This window comes from Astyanax mexicanus, chromosome 1 (genome assembly GCF_023375975.1).
Source record: "Astyanax mexicanus isolate ESR-SI-001 chromosome 1, AstMex3_surface, whole genome shotgun sequence".
Lineage (NCBI taxonomy): Eukaryota > Metazoa > Chordata > Actinopteri > Characiformes > Acestrorhamphidae > Astyanax > Astyanax mexicanus.
This window is the reverse complement of record NC_064408.1, coordinates 31,238,309-31,250,000: the sequence shown is the minus strand read 5'-3', so window position 1 is coordinate 31,250,000 and position 11,692 is coordinate 31,238,309. Positions and strand designations below refer to the sequence as shown.

Genomic DNA, 11,692 nt, shown 5'->3' with positions numbered 1-11,692 from the left:
TTGTTACACAGTGTGAAACATCGTTAAACATTTCCTAAACCTACACTTTTACCAAACGTTCACAAACACGTTAAGATGATTAAGATGTGTAGTTCAGATTACAGCTGTAGAAATGTGATTAGAAGATCCCTGGAGCCTCATTTATAAAACTCTGTGTAGATTCTGGAGTGAAAGTGTGCGTTCACACAATAACCAGAAAATGACGTACACCTAAAATAATTCAGATTTAAAAATGCATACGCACACCTGAACACTGTTTCCTCTTTATAAATCACTATCTGCTTATAAATGTGCACAAGTGAACCAGACTCGGGATCCTCCTCCGTACCGCCCACATTTACCCATAAAAGGTCCATGCAAATCACTTAATGAATATTTAAATATGGGATTTCCTATTCATCCTGAGCGAGATAACGGAGGAGCGCACTGCAAAGAAGTGAAATTTTGGAGACTGAAGTAGAAATTAGTGTAAAACAAAACTACATATACTAGTAAGCAGAATAAAATACAGAAAACATTAAAACTTTATACATGCAGACAAAATATATATTTTAATAAGTAAGGGTAAATTCTCCATTATTAATGCTATAAAGGCCATAGACTTTCATTGGCAACAGCACCATCTGCTGGTTGGATTAATGCAGAAAGGTCTACAATCCCTTTATTCAGCCATTATGACACTGCAAGTTTTTGGAGTAGGTCAGAGGAAACGTGCTCCCCGGCCACTCTCCTTTGTGTTTGTTTGTGGTGTGTGTAAATGAATAATGGTGTTACCTGCCTTTTTTTAGTTATAGTATTGTTTTAGGTGTTTGCAGCTATGTTTCCTACCGAATTTGAGTCATTTATGTGTCTAATTTTGAACTGCTAATGTTAGCTATTCCAATCGTTTGTATCTTGTTTTATGTTGGACATTTCTTACTGGCAATGCATTAATTAGTTTCCTAAGAGTTATATTTCCTTGGTAAACTGTATATTTGGGGCATTATGTCAAAGTAATACAAAGTGACACTTACAAACCTGTATTGATAAATGACAAAGCACTATTTAGCTAGCTAGCAGCCATTCGTAGCTCAACTGGTGACTTTGAAGGGTTCATGTGTGCAAGGCATGATTGGCAGTTCAGTTGATAACTTATATTATCATTACCAGTGCCTTAGTTATTTCTGAGGGAGTGTATTCCCATGTATGTAGTTTATTTAGTAATCAGTATATTGTATTATATATTATGTGGTCTGTATTTCTTGTCCTTTCATTGTTACAGAACCATACCTTGAACGAACCACACCCCAAATGATAACTTGTCAAGTCTCAGTTTGAACCCCTGTGCATTGCTGTTTTGTGTGTGTTTTGAAGAAAGTAAACCAATAAACTGAAGTCTGCCTCCTGTAAAATATGTTCTGACCGATATACCGTGGCGATTGTCAATACAGTACCAGTTCCAGTACAGTCCTACTCTACCAACTCCCTTACAATTAGTCTTGATTTAATATGCGTAAGGATGGTTTTTGCATTCGATTGCAATTCTGTTCTTTACCACATGATGTCATTTTTGCCTGCTCCTCTTTGTTTGGATTTACCGTGTTTGACCTGGACTGTTTATCATTTTTGGCTTTTCGTCTACATCAGGAGCATAGCGTTCCCACCTGTGAGCTTCTTCGTCCCGTCCCCATTCATGTGGTGGATGGGAGGTCGGTGCGTTCCAAGCCTGTGACTCATCAGACACTGCCCATAACACTACAAGCCAGCGCTCTCCACTATAAGGAACTGCCACTGTTCGTGCTCCCGTGCACCGACCACCCTGTGATTTTGGGCGAGCCCTGGCTCAAGACTAATGATCCAGTTGATTCCTGGTGTGATGGGGATATCACGGTTTGGTCACAATACTGCCATGAGAACTGTTTAGTGTCAGATGGCTTAGCCATTCATTCTACCTCTATTGAGTGCCCCGAAGCTGTAGAATCCCCAGTAATACCCTCCGAATATTCTGATTTTCTAGATGTTTTCAGAAAAGCTAATGCTACCTCCGCATCGCCCTTATGATTGTTCTATTGATTTATTCAAAGGAGCTACTCTACCCAAAGTTAGGGTTTATCCACTCACTCTCGATGAAGAGTAGGCTATGGCTAAATATGTTGTGAGGCACTCGCTCAGGGTTTCATTCGCCCGTCTGTCGGTTTGGGTTTTTTCTTCGTGAAGTAAAAAGACAGGGGACTGAGACCCTGCATAGATCACCGTGGTCTTAATGCCATTATGAAATAATTTGGTGGAATGCTGTGTCTTCTGAGGTACCCGCAGTGGATGACTGGATGAAGCGGAGTGAGCAGGTGTGGGAGGAAATGCATCAGCAGGTTTCGGAGGTCTTGCGCAAATACAAGAAGCAGTCTGACAGACACCAAGGTAATACCCCCTAGTACCAGCCCGGAGATCGATTAATTAGTTTCATCTCTCTCTTCTTAACCTCCTAAGCTCCAGGCCTGTTTTTGCCATTTTCCGCCTGAATTTTACACACAAATCTTGAGGCCTTATACTCAAACAGGATATAAAGTAGAGACAGTTTCATGAAGTATTGTTATTTAAAAGCCTTTGAAGTTTTATTAGAAATACTTAAAAATGTTGAAATGGATCCCCAGTGGTCAGAATATGATAAAAACAACAAAAAAATCTAGGCGCTTTTCAAAATTTTACTTTAAAATTCATGTTTTAGAGCCTATAACTTGGTCAGTTCTTGTGGTCGAAAACATTTTTTATTTAAACTTGTTCCATTAGTGGTCTACTTTCACCCTGTAAAATTGTGGAATTAAAAGGTCTTATAGTTTAAAAGATATTGGACCTACAGTAAATAATAACCTTTCAGCAAAGAACAGGCCTATTCTGACAAAAAGCCTTTAAAAAACGTGACTGACTACCTTTCCTGCACTAAATGGGCCTAACACGCTCTCTACTGGGCCATAGAATAAGCCAGAAGTGTGTAGTCTCGCAGAAGACTCTCTTTGACTGGTCAGAGCCTGACGACAGCGGTTAAATTCGGCCTATCGCCGCTCCTGACTCCATTTCTCCGCCTCTGATTGGCCGAGAGGTCTGAGTGACGACACAGTCGCTAGGTAAGGTTCCGAGGACTAAGTGTGTTTTGGACCGGTAGCGATCGGACATACGGTTCAGTTTATACGAATTAATTAGTGAAGGCATTAATAAGATGATCCGCCGCTTTTTGGGAGTACTCTTTACGCTTTCCTGAGGATTTCTACAGACTGGAGAGGAGTATCAGGTCGAGTTTGGTATCGGATTGAAGCTCTCACTCTGCTGAACGGGGTGAGTGCTTTGTTTCAGTCTGAGCCGCGAGGGCGGGGTGAGGGGCTCCTCACAGCGCGAGGAGCCGCTCGCTGCAGCCTGTAGGAAGGCGGAGTTGGACATCCAACCCCGCCCACATCCAACTCCGCCTTACGTCTAAAGCAACACCCACCTTACGTCCGTCACGAACGCCTACATTTACTCCCGGTAAACAGGAATTGTAGCCGAGAAAGCAGCTAAAGCATCTATCTGATTTATATCTCCGGTTATGGCGGTAAGTACAAACATTGAGTTATTTTATAAGTTAACAGAGCTATTTTTATAATGTCCTCTTGTTTTTCTATATTATATTTTATGAATAAACGGTGAGTCGTTGATACGCACATGAAGGTTCTACATCGGCGCGTGTACCATGTGGTTTGTTTGCTTCTAGCTAGTCATATTGCCGTTTTTTTTTTGATGGATTCTAATGCAGAATTGCACCCAGTCTTGTCTAATTCAAACTTTAGTTATCTTACCTTCTGTTTTATGGGCTAAAATGCTACCAATTAATGGTATCACAGATAAACTCTCATAGCTAGTAGTGAGCTAGGCATCAGTTTTGTTTTTAAGGCATAGCTAGGGGTTATAGTCAGCTAACCTAAAAAACTGTTTAAACTGTCTATACAAGAAGTTAATTGGCTAACAAGATAGCAAGATAATCTAGCTAACTAAAATTGGTTCAAAGTCTTAGTCATACAAATAAATATTTGAAGATATCAATGCTTAATCCTCCTATTTAATTTGTCAGGAATAGCAATGGTATTCCCGGGTTAATTTGACCTGGTTCATTTTTAATTATCCAAAATATTTCTGAAACCAAAATAATCCTAACCAGAAGAGTAAATATTTAATAACTAACTCCATTGCTGATTGTTCTATCAACATTTAGTACAATAGTGTAGAGTTGCACGGTGTACCGAAGGTTCGATTCTTTTTCGATACTACGTCATCACAAACGATTCGGTTCTTTAGCGTTCGATGCTTTCGATACTATATAGCCCAGTCACTAGCTTCAAATGAGTCAAATTAGTAGGCGCGATTTGATTCAGTTCATAAGAAAACTGATTCACACCGCAGCAGTCGGTGTGGCAGGATTCAGATAAACTTAGTGTTCTGAACAAATGAATCGATTCACGTGTGAATCGATTCATTTGACTCGCTTGAGCGACACACGCACGCGCAAGCCAGCAGAGCAGCAGCGAGTGTAGAATGGCGACGTCTAAAATAACAGATGTCTCTCGTCCGCGACTTGTGGACAAAACGGGCGCGAGGAGTGAAGTGTGGGCAAATTTTGCTTACATCGCTGATGAAGAAGGGAATCCGACCAACACCACAAACCCAGTTTATAAACGGTGTTATAAGTCTATCCAGTGCAGGGAACACCAGCAACCTGGCTACGCATTTAGCAGACAAGCACCCTGATCTCTACAAAGAGCTGAGAAGTCGACAGGTTAGTGGAGTTAGTCAAGATACACTCTGTCTGTAGCTTTACTAAGATTTACTAGCCCTGGCCCGCCGGCGGGCCAGAAATTTATAATATTAAATATCTGGCTGTGTTTATGAATAGTTATACGTTCAATATAGACACCCAATATGCCATTTTAAAGCTTAGAATCTCGGCTTTTCAGTTATCTAGCCTATTTAGCTGGATCTCCTTTCAGAAAATAAACATTTAGGGCGAAATATGCCTTGCTTCTGAAAATATGAAATCATAATTTTCATATTTCCGTTTCTCGTACGTCCATATTTGATCGAATGCGGACATGTTATACACCATTCGAACCGTCTGTCTCTCCGGATTCGCTCCGTTTTACTGTAGGATGTACGGTTCCTGAATTAGAGCTGAAAGAGCTCGTCACAGCGCGTGTTCAGAGTTAAAAGCTGCTTGTTTTTCGCTGCAGGGTTACCTCAGGTCACTCCCTCCACCCCCTCAACCCCCACCAGCGGCTCCCCCACGCTCTTACCTTCAAAACCAGACTTAAGAGAATCCATCAATCCAGTCTCCTGCAATCCCCAATTATATACAAACAGCGCATGAAATAAACTGAGGCAGAAAAAAAAATAATATCCACTTTATCTCCTTATTAAAAGCGTAATTTTCGAGGCTGCATGTGATAACGCGCGTGTGGTTAATCTGCAGTCCAAGGAGAACAAGGTTGACAGAAGACCATGTGGACACACTTGTTTTCCTGGCTAAGAACCTTAAACAGGCAAAGAAACTTCCCACAGTGTAGTTTCAGAAAAGAAGAGGTTTTAGTTTTTAGGAAGTGTTTAGATAATTATGTTATAGTTAAGGTTATAATAACGAAACTTGTTTTTTGTTCAAATGTTTCATTTTAGAATAAAAACGTTTGCACCGATTGTTCAGTGTTCAATACAGTCCAATCAAAAATAAACATTTTATGTTCAGATATTTTTATTGTTTTTTTTTTCTTCCAAGTATCGTTTTGGTATCGAGAATCGTGATACTACAGTTGGTATCGGTATCGAAGTCAAAATTTTGGTATCGTGACAACCCTACAATAGTGTACAATAGAGGTAATAGTTCAATTAGGATAATTCACTTGTTTTTCCATTTTAAAAAATCTTACTTTTTTTTTTTTGATACTTTGTTACTTTTAAATGACCAACACAATATTTTTACATATAAATGAAACATAACATTACAATTTCGTTTTAGTTTTAGTTTTTTTGCAGGGGGTTGTTGCAAATATGAAATTAACCATTTTCATGTTATATGTTAATTATACAAATAAAGGCAAGCTGAAGACGTTTCATACAGAAAAAATACTTTTACTATCTTACTAAATGGGTCAATTTGACCCGTAACATAACAGGAGGGTTAAGTCGATGCACATTTATTACCTTTGTACTGAATGTAGTTACAATTAATGTGCACCGATATAGTAATTGTAAGCTTATGTTGTGTTTTGTTGCTTTCTGTTTTACAGCATCCAACACATGTCCAGGCCACTCCTGACCCTTCACGGTTTGGCCAGTGTGGTGTTTTCAAATGCCCCTGCTTCAGTTTTGACACTGACCAGCGATTTAATAACAGCCTACATCTACAAAACCATATCAATCAAGCAGTCGAGAATAACGGTATGGGGAAGTATTTCTTTAAACAGAGAGAGAGATATTGATTTTATTGGCTATAACAAATAAACATGTAAATGTAATATCTTGAATCAACAAATGCACTTACATCTTACACTCAATTGATGGGCATAATGAGTTGAAGAATATTAATATTTATAGGCTTAATTGCATGTAGGGCTGGGGCGACGCGTCGACATAATCGACGTCATCGATTACAAAAATACATCGATTTGCATAACGTGCGTCGGCGCGTCGTAAACATGGCGCCGCCTGTGGAGAGCATTAGAGGTTAGATCGGGCCCAAAAATTCCAACTGGCTGTTTTCGGGCTGTTTTAATGAGCGAAATATGATCAGAATTATGTTAATTAACACGGTAACATAGAAGCATAGAACTATTATTTAATTAAAATGATTTTTAAGAACAGCTAAACACAGTTCTGCAGGTCAAACGCGGAGGAGTTCACGTGCGAGAGACAGAGAGAGAGAGAGAGAGAGAGACACAGAGAGAGAGAGAGAGAGAGAGAGAGAGAGAGAGAGAGAGAGAGAGAGAGAGAGAGAGAGAGAGAGAGAGAGAGAGAGAGAGAGAGATTTGCGTGTTCTGGTGAGAACTACTCACAGGTGAAGGTTCTCTTTGATCTCCTCGTGCTCCTATTCTAGTCCCATTCATAATTCTGCAGCTCCCTCAGTGTTTTCTGCCGTATTTTGCGGCTAGCGCGAGCGCTTACAACTGACACCGCGGACCGCGAGGTGCCGCCGCGTTTGTGCCGAATCCGACTCCCTGCTAAATCTGACTCCCGCTTCGCGGACAGAATCGGCACAACACCCCCGCTGTAGAACTGCGGTAGTGAAAACAGCGCTTATAAATAAATTAGTTTAGTTTCACTTTCAGTTTTCGTTATTTTCGTTATTTTTTTTTTAAATAAAAATATAATTAAAAACAGACGCCTACATCTCGGACTATTTTCTGGAGCCCGGGTCGGATTTACGGGCGGGCCTCGGGTCATGTCGGGTTTGGGCAGAGAATCTAAGCTCTAGAGAGCTTGGACTCCGGAGAGCAATCTCCAGCTACAAAAAAACGCCAGCGGGCATCTAAAGTTTGGGAGCATTTCACGCAAAAGGGCAACAATGTGGTCCTCTGCCATATGTGCAAAAGGAGCACTTGAAGCGCAAACATCCAGGAGCACTATGTCAACAGGGTCACACAGTAAGTTACCGTTTACATCAGGGTCTCCGCGGGTGTCCTTAAAAAGACTTAAGACTGTCTACCAAAGGTTTTAAACCTGCCACAGGCAGAAATTATACATTTTTGGTTTATATTTATATATATAGTTTCCAGAAACAGTAGCATTATTCATAAGTTCAGGTGTTTAGCTAAGCTAGCTGCCTTAAGTTATTTTAGCTAGCGCCGTTGGCGCTGCGGTGTCACACCGTATTCTGTCACCGTCGGAATTTTGTGACCAGTGCTCACGGTTATGAGCGTTCATTGGCAAAACGGAAGCTTTCTATACCTACACCTTACCCTCAGCCCTAAACTGAACCGTTTTGGCCAGTCGGGGTAAACATTAGAAACGAACACGTTTCGAATCGGCCAGTGCACCGGTCTGCTGAGAACTACTTGCCAGTGGTCACAAAATCTAGCGGTCACAGAAAACAACACACGGTTGTGGTGTATGGGAGCTTATCCATTTTTAGCGTTATAGATCTAAACAACGTGCTGTACATGTAAGTGATTATAAGTGTGGGGTTTGGTTTAGTAGGCTTGTGTTGTTGTTGTTGTTGTTGTTATTATATATAAATATAGTAATTTATCGTTTGCTTTAAAACGTAAAATAATAATTATTTAAATATGTTTCTCAATGAATAGATTAGTCGACTAATCGAAAAAAATAATCGTTAGAATAATCGTTTAAAAAATAATCGTTAGGGACAGCCCTAATTGCATGTTGTGTGCATTTTGGTCTTACAGTTTCCTTCATCTCTAAACTGCACACCTACAGCACACTTTTATTGTGTCTATTGCAGCCATACAATACTATGCAAAGACCAGTTCAGACATCATGTATCTCTGTGCAGCAGTGCAACCAAGACCACTATAGCAGAAGTGTTTAATCCACAGACTGTTGCTACTTCTGATGCACGTCCAGCTCCCCCTCTGCCAGCTACTCCTGATACACCTTCTCCCAGTTCTGGTCTTGCTTCCTCTGTGCATGGTATTAATTATATTAATTATTATATTTTCTCTCAGGAAAGTTCAGCGTGTTGAACGTGTGACTGATGAAGGAGATAGAATGGGCAACGTCTCCTTTGAACAGGTGTGAGGGTGTGGATGTGTGTTTTTTATTTCGGGTTAATTTAACTGGGCCATTTAAAATGTTTTACTGTTGTGGTTTGTTTTCAAAAGTCTGAATTGGGCTGAAAAGATAAGTTGACATTATTTGAAATTTCGACTTGACCTAGTGTTGACTAGTCATTTCAAGGGCATTTGAAGCCCATAAGCTATTGGAGAGCTATCATTTTAAAGGGATAGAAAAGCAGAGAGCTGTTTTGTTACGTTAAGGCAGAGATTAGTCAACAGAATGACGCTGACTACAGTTTTCAGGCAAAAATGCTAGCCATTCCTACAGTAATCAGAGATTGGGGATATGATTGAAATAATAAGTGCCAACTCAGATTAATAGAATACCAAAATAGTAATTGGTTGCAGCCTTAGAATGTTATCTGGTCATTTTTTTCAATTACTATAATTTTCATGAATCAAAATCTACATGCTTCTATAATGTTTTTCACAGATGCCCCTTATTCTCATAGATACAGTTCTGGAAGAGGGTGACAAAGCTTTTTTAAAGCTGTCACTGGTTTGTCGTCTCTTCCGGGACATTGTTTGGACAACAATCATTCCGGGCCCGGGCACATTTCGAGTGGCTTGACAGTAAGCATGATATTTCAGTACAGTTAAGATGTTTGTTTTCCCTTAGAAAAGGAATTACACTCACTGATTTTAAAATCATTTTAAAATTCTTGATTTTTTTAAACCTACAGGTGTAGTGCCATGAAAACATCACAGTGCTGCATGTAAAGACGAGTTTCGCAGGATGTACGAACTGCAGTGCTGCCAGAACTGTCAAGAAACTTATAAAGACTTTTTGATAATTTTTTCCTGAGGTCAGAAATTGGTACGTCAATATATTTAAGGTATTGGGGCTTGAGAGATTGTTACTTTGTGAAAGTGTGTGCTTTTACTTATATTACAGGCTACGTTGGGCATGGGAGACGAGGGGAGCTTGTGGCATTTTACAGCGAAAACGAGCACCCTGGATTCTGCAGCCAGCTTCATGAGTGGCTGGGTGTGTGAGTGGCTGGGTGTGTGAGTGGCGGGGTGTGTGAGTGGCGGGGTGTGTGAGTGGCGGGGTGTGTGAGTGGCGGGGTGTGTGAGTGGCGGGGTGTGTGAGTGGCGGGGTGTGTGAGTGGCGGGGTGTGTGAGTGGCGGGGTGTGTGAGTGGCGGGGTGTGTGAGTGGCGGGGTGTGTGAGTGGCGGGGTGTGTGAGTGGCGGGGTGTGTGAGTGGCGGGGTGTGTGAGTGGCGGGGTGTGTGAGTGGCGGGGTGTGTGAGTGGCGGGGTGTGTGAGTGGCGGGGTGTGTGAGTGGCGGGGTGTGTGAGTGGCGGGGTGTGTGAGTGGCGGGGTGTGTGAGTGGCTGGGTGTGTGAGTGGCTGGGTGTGTGAGTGGCGGGGTGTGTGAGTGGCGGGGTGTGTGAGTGGCGGGGTGTGTGAGTGGCGGGGTGTGTGAGTGGCGGGGTGTGTGAGTGGCGGGGTGTGTGAGTGGCGGGGTGTGTGAGTGGCGGGGTGTGTGAGTGGCGGGGTGTGTGAGTGGCGGGGTGTGTGAGTGGCGGGGTGTGTGAGTGGCGGGGTGTGTGAGTGGCGGGGTGTGTGAGTGGCGGGGTGTGTGAGTGGCGGGGTGTGTGAGTGGCTGGGTGTGTGAGTGGCTGGGTGTGTGAGTGGCGGGGTGTGTGAGTGGCGGGGTGTGTGAGTGGCGGGGTGTGTGAGTGGCGGGGTGTGTGAGTGGCGGGGTGTGTGAGTGGCGGGGTGTGTGAGTGGCGGGGTGTGTGAGTGGCTGGGTGTGTGAGTGGCGGGGTGTGTGAGTGGCTGGGTGTGTGAGTGGCAGGGTGTGTGAGTGGCAGGGTGTGTGAGTGGCAGGGTGTGTGAGTGGCTGGGTGTGTGAGTGGCTGGGTGTGTGAGTGGCTGGGTGTGTGAGTGGCAGGGTGTGTGAGTGGCAGGGTGTGTGAGTGGCAGGGTGTGTGAGTGGCTGGGTGTGTGAGTGGCTGGGTGTGTGAGTGGCTGGGTGTGTGAGTGGCTGGGTGTGTGAGTGGCTGGGTGTGTGAGTGGCTGGGTGTGTGAGTGGCTGGGTGTGTGAGTGGCTGGGTGTGTGAGTGGCAGGGTGTGTGAGTGGCTGGGTGTGTGAGTGGCTGGGTGTGTGAGTGGCTGGGTGTGTGAGTGGCTGGGTGTGTGAGTGGCTGGGTGTGTGTGTGTGGCTGGGTGTGTGTGTGGCTGGGTGTGTGAGTGGCTGGGTGTGTGAGTGGCGGGGTGTGTGAGTGGCGGGGTGTGTGAGTGGCGGGGTGTGTGAGTGGCGGGGTGTGTGAGTGGCTGGGTGTGTGAGTGGCTGGGTGTGTGAGTGGCTGGGTGTGTGAGTGGCTGGGTGTGTGAGTGGCTGGGTGTGTGAGTGGCTGGGTGTGTGAGTGGCGGGGTGTGTGAGTGGCGGGGTGTGTGAGTGGCGGGGTGTGTGAGTGGCGGGGTGTGTGAGTGGCGGGGTGTGTGAGTGGCGGGGTGTGTGAGTGGCGGGGTGTGTGAGTGGCGGGGTGTGTGAGTGGCGGGGTGTGTGAGTGGCGGGGTGTGTGAGTGGCGGGGTGTGTGAGTGGCTGGGTGTGTGAGTGGCTGGGTGTGTGAGTGGCTGGGTGTGTGAGTGGCTGGGTGTGTGAGTGGCTGGGTGTGTGAGTGGCTGGGTGTTGCATTTTTAAATAAAGACTTCTGTATTTGTTTGACCAAAGCATGTAACCAAACATTTTAAAGGCTAGTGTGCCAATAAATGCCAATAAAGATATTGTAATAGCTTGGACAAAGTGTTTTTAAATGGAGTTAATTTCCCTGGGAACTACTGTCAGCCATACAAAATTGGGAGAGGAGAAGCAGGAAAGGGATATTATTATTATTATTATTATTATTTTTATTATTATTGACAAAATAGCTATGTATACATATGATATTTTAATT

The 11,692-nt window shown here is 43.5% G+C and overlaps 3 protein-coding genes and 1 long non-coding RNA gene across 8 annotated transcripts in view; 1 reads left to right on the top strand and 3 right to left on the bottom strand.

Annotated features, from left to right (window-relative positions):
- Positions 1–11,692, bottom strand: part of LOC111197591 (golgin subfamily A member 6-like protein 22) — a 280,890-nt gene that overhangs the window by 6,660 nt on the left and 262,538 nt on the right. The window lies entirely within an intron of this gene.
- Positions 1–11,692, bottom strand: part of LOC111197592 (trichohyalin-like) — a 309,738-nt gene that overhangs the window by 77,047 nt on the left and 220,999 nt on the right. The window lies entirely within an intron of this gene.
- Positions 1–11,692, bottom strand: part of LOC125780456 (selection and upkeep of intraepithelial T-cells protein 1-like) — a 167,865-nt gene that overhangs the window by 141,856 nt on the left and 14,317 nt on the right. The window lies entirely within an intron of this gene.
- Positions 3,419–9,571, top strand: LOC125799503 (uncharacterized). Of its 2 annotated transcripts, none has more exons than XR_007438473.1 (5): positions 3,419–3,562; positions 6,282–6,432; positions 8,676–8,742; positions 9,220–9,359; positions 9,470–9,571. It is a non-coding gene; the product is annotated as an uncharacterized LOC125799503 (long non-coding RNA). The 2 variants fall into 2 exon arrangements; XR_007438472.1 differs by having other exon boundaries at positions 3,421–3,562; positions 9,239–9,359.